The following is a 4969-nucleotide window of genomic DNA, read 5'->3' as shown; positions in this document are numbered from 1 at the left end:
CGCGCCTCGAAAAACTTCCACCTGGTACGGGTGGGCCCTGATATCCATGTGTAAAAAAAAATTACCGACGATTACGTTACTTCCTAATGCGAAATTTGAGCGCAGAAAATAAGCTGTTTCACCTTTTCGATAGATTGAGGCAAAGAAATCGAGCAACACATGTATGCGCTATCACAGAATTTTTTTTTATTTTTCACACGTATTCCTTTAACAAAGACTCCACTAACAGTTCTTGACAGTCATGAAGGAAGCTTTGTGGTCGGAGAAATAGACTGATATATGTTCGACTTGGTACACCAATGCTTGATTCTCAAAGACGAGATCTATACAAGTGCCTCGCGAGGTTGTCACAGCCGTGGGACGCGTTACGAGCGAGAGGAACGGGATGTTCTCCCGCATAAGTGTTAGGAAATTGCTGTTTGTCTTTATGTCAAGCCGCCACCGATCTGGCTCTCTGATTGCCACCGCACAGGGCGAACGGCAGCGGCAATTTCGGCTCGGGCGGTGCACATATACAGATCCGCCGCCACCGATCTGGCTCTCTGATTGCCACCGCACAGGGATTGCATTGGAGGAGGAGCGAAGAAAGGAATTAAGTTCGAGCCGGCGCTTTGACAACCGGAGACTCGCAGGAAGAGGGGGGAGGGGGGCGGCGTGTACACCCAGCGGCAAACGATGGGGGCAGAAGCGCGCGCAGCAAGCGGACAACACGATAAAGGGAGGAGGGAAGAGATAGCAGCGACTAACTGATGCCGCTGACGCCGATAGTGAGTCAACCCCAGCTGCGGAGTTGGTTTCAGGGACAACGAATAACCGGCGCGTCGGCAACTGAAGAGCACCCTATCCGCCACACAAGAACAGGGGGGGGGGACCCTTTCCTCCTCTTTCTGCATGGCGGCGACGGTGTTCTATGCAGTCACGTTATCTTGACTCTCTAGCGGCGACAGCGGCATCCAGCGGTATCAGTCGGTCGCTGCTAGCGCTGGGGGGATGAAAGGGGGGCGGAGCTGGTTACAAGGCCGACGACAACGCCGACGACGACGCGAAACCCAGGAACGGACGCCAAAGAGCTGCGCTCTAAAACAGTATTTGAAAGTAAACGCCCCGTCGGGAGACTTCGCAGAATAACCTATTAGTAGTTCTCCTGTTCCATAACCCTGTTACTGCGGCCACAAATGGCCGCTGAAGCCGCTCCAAGGAGCCCGTCACAATAGGTCCATCACGTTCGGTGGCCGGAAGCAGAATCGACTGCGCACGTACACGCCCCAGCACTTTTGCGCCACAGGGATACGCATACAGGAACGGCTGCCAGAAAAGAAAGGTACGACTACGCAGCCGACAGGATTCGAACCTGTACGGGGAGACACCAATGGATTTAAAGCCCATCATCTTAGCCACTCGACCACGACTGCAGTTATACGCCCATCACTTCTGCGCCACAATGATACGCATTCAGGAACGGCTGCCCCCCCCCCCTCCCAAAAGAAAGGCTGCACTACGCAGCCGACAGGATTACAGCTGTGTGGGGAGACCCCAAGGGATTTCGAGTCCATCGCATTAACCACGCAGCCACGACTGCGCACATACGCCGCAGCACTTCTGCGCGACAAAAGAGAGTTTTAGATTACGGGACGCAAGCGGCTTGCGTACGCAAGAACAAGGGGCGACGGTACTGCGCATGCGTAGACCGCTACGTATACTTGCGTGCTTGGGTTTTTGGGGCGGCCGAAAACATCGCTGCCACTAAGCGGTCGCGTTACACACGTGACTCTCGCGGTGTACGAGAACTTACGAGAAACGAGACCAGCCGAGACAAGACCATCCCACCACACAAACGGATAACATGGCTTCGCCGGCAAGGACTTGTGCACGTGTGAATTTCACGGCCGACGTGGTAAAGATTACGAGACGTTCATTTCAGTGATCGCCAGTAGTTTGTGCGCAGGCCCGAGTAAGAGCGGGCGCGAGAGAGAAAATCTGGGGGCTTTTGCTCCTTGAATATATGGCTCTCCCTATAGGTACTACGGAGGAGGATGCTTAGCGCGTGTTGTAGGCCTTTGTCCCGAGGCGTGCCGGCGTTGCGGAGTGGGGTCCAGTTTGTTTACGCTCGGACGCTGGCTGTTGGTGCGGTTAAGTAGCTGAAGCAGTCGGCTAAGTCAGTCGTGGCGGACCGTAGCTTTCTCGCACGTTATGTACCTTGTAAATAACATCACAGATGTTTATGTGGGAGCAATATCGACCGCAGTAGAGCCTGGGCCGCATATATTGAATATCTAGAAGGCAAAGCGCCTTAGCAACCGCGATTGAACGGAAGTGGCTGAAAGGCCGCCGATGACGATGACTGACTCAGCACCAGCGCCACAGGCGCGAGAAAGCCTGTCCGACGCACCTTTAGAGGCAAAGTTTTGACTGGTGCTGCAGAAATCGCGGCCGGGGCGTGGTAGTACTGAACTTAGCGTCACAAGTTGACGGCTGGACATAACTATATTTATTCTGTAGTGTTTGTTACGAATTGTAACAACCTATCATTATTTCACATCATTGGCGGCGCCTCCGGGACACCAAATCGGCAATGGGGACACCACAGCTAGAAGCCGGACTATTCCGTGGGTTGGGGCTGGCGCGCTATCAGCCTCCGCGGCCCAAACCCACGGGCCGCCCTGCTTACAGCTTTGATCCCACCGCTACCACTTGGGTGCCCTGGAGATCCTGCACCGCTTGCTTTATTATAACCTCAGGTGCTCTCCTGAGGCCTCCGTTTGCCATGTTACATGTGTCCTCTTGAAGCAGTGCTCGTAAAGGAATCCAAGCTATCGGCGCGACGAAAAAAGCTACCCGCGACTTACACAACACCAGTCAGAACGTTGCCCCTTGAGACACAGCGATCATCAAATGGGACGTCGGTGCCCACTGCCTCGTCGCGCGCGCAGCCAGCGGCGGAGTGTAAACAAAAAACGACCGCACTCCGCAATGCCGGCATGTCTGGAGACAAACCAATACAACGCGCGCTTAGAAACCTCCTCCCTAGTGCCTAGGCAGAGTCATATATTCAAGTAGCAAAAGCCCCCAGATTGTCTTTCTCGCACCCGCTCTTACTCGCGCATGCGCACAAACGACTGGCGATCCCTCAAATGAACGTCTCGTGTAAAGAAGCTGGTCGCAGAGCACACCGGCGCGCCGTCGCCGAAATGGCGGCATGTCAAAATTTGCAGTAGGCTCTAAATAAACAAAATACAGACCACAACGGATTATGCTGCACGACACGCCTAGCTACAGTTTACCAAACGTATGTTTGGATTGCTTCGGCTCGGCCTCAGTCGTAACGTAGGCGCGTAAATAATCTTATAAATCTTTTGCCAAGTGTCGACAGACGTTGTTTACACACACACACATATATATATATATATATATATATATATATATATATATATATATATATATATATATATATATATATATTTATAAACTGCTTTTAATTAAGATAGTTTAATGTGCTTTACTTCATATGCTTGGTTCCATGTTTTTAAAAACGATAACGCAGCAACGATCAGACGTTGATGGCGCTGCGAGCGCACGCGACCTCACTGCGGCTTGCGTTAGGGGCCGCTAATATATAACGTGTTTTTGCTTGCAAACGCAAACGCACCTAAACGCTAGGGGCCCCAACGCCTTGCGTGCTCTAAACTAAAACTCTCTAATGATATGTATTCAGGAAGGGGTGGCAGAAAAAAAAAGGCTAAACTACGCAGCCGACAGGATTCAAACCTGTGCGGAAAAACCCCAATGAATTTCAAGTCCATCGCCTTAACCACTCGGCCACGACCGTTTTTTTTCCCCTTTATTACCGGCTTCGCAAGTATATACAAATATTGTCAAATAAAAAGCGAGCGTAAGAACGTCTAGTCGTTAGTTAGACGGACGTGTCATCTTAAAATGGCTTCATCGAAGCCAAACTGTCCAACACTGAAACCGAATTTGGTGGATCACTTAGCGGTTTCAACACTTTGCTAGCTCGTATAAATAATGCTCTTAACAAAATAATACATTGCTGACCTCGCGTGAACATCGGCATTGCGTACAGCCATTCGAGTTCGCCGAACGCTTTGCATACACAATAGCATTAACATGTCTACCGGCACACCGTAAGGTTCCGCATCATGCAAAAACCTTATTCGGAACGCAGTGATCGGGAGCTCCATTTTTAAAGTTCTTTGCAGGATCTCCCACAGAAAGCGGGCATCACGCAGTTAAGAAAAATATGTTCTACACTTTCTTCCTGGTTACATATAAAGCAGTTGTCGGACCACGGGACAAACAACCCCTTACTTCTTACCCATGGCTGCCAAACTGCATACGGGCAGTTGCCCGTATGCAGTTTGAAAAAGAATGATTTTGCGGTAGCTCGTACAGGCCTATTCTTCACTCGTTTGAAAACGTCTCGTTCAGGCCCTAAGTAATACATAAAACGATACACTGGTGTAGGTACAAAAACTTCAACAAGATCCTTATATAATTCTTTCCGTGACATTGGAACCAAGTAGTGTCTCGAAAATCGAGCGTTTAGAAGATGATCACCACGAAAACTTCACGCAGATAGCCCTTTAGTGCCATCGCTTTCATTGTGTGCGACGATACAACAAGATCGGGCAAGGTGTCGCGCAATCTCACTTGGATCTCAGTCCGCAGAAACCCATCGCTTTGGTCGCGAAAGAAAACAAATCTCGCTCGGCCACAACTGTGCACATACGCACCAACACTACTGCGCTACAATGATACGCACTCAGGAAGGGGTACCAGAAAAAAAAAGGCTCGACTACGCAGCCGACAGGATTCGAACCTGTGCGGGAAGACCCCAATGGATTTCAAATCCTTTTATTTATTTAGTGCCGGTCTTCTACATTACTCAGAACATACAGTTAGCACACACCAAGGTATCACAAATGCAAGCCATTGAAAAAAAAACGAAAGA

At 50.2% G+C, this 4969-nt stretch overlaps 1 non-coding gene across 1 annotated transcript; it reads right to left on the bottom strand.

The window, feature by feature from the left end:
* Positions 1–3744: 3744 nt before the first annotated feature.
* TRNAS-UGA (transfer RNA serine (anticodon UGA)) lies at positions 3745–3826 on the bottom strand. The gene has a single exon. It is a non-coding gene; the product is annotated as a tRNA-Ser (tRNA).
* Positions 3827–4969: the final 1143 nt, after the last annotated feature.

The sequence above is a fragment of the Dermacentor variabilis genome, unplaced genomic scaffold, assembly GCF_050947875.1.
Source record: "Dermacentor variabilis isolate Ectoservices unplaced genomic scaffold, ASM5094787v1 scaffold_18, whole genome shotgun sequence".
Classification (NCBI taxonomy): domain Eukaryota; kingdom Metazoa; phylum Arthropoda; class Arachnida; order Ixodida; family Ixodidae; genus Dermacentor; species Dermacentor variabilis.
The sequence above is the reverse complement of the archived record's forward strand: the minus strand, read 5'-3'. Positions and strand labels throughout refer to the sequence as shown.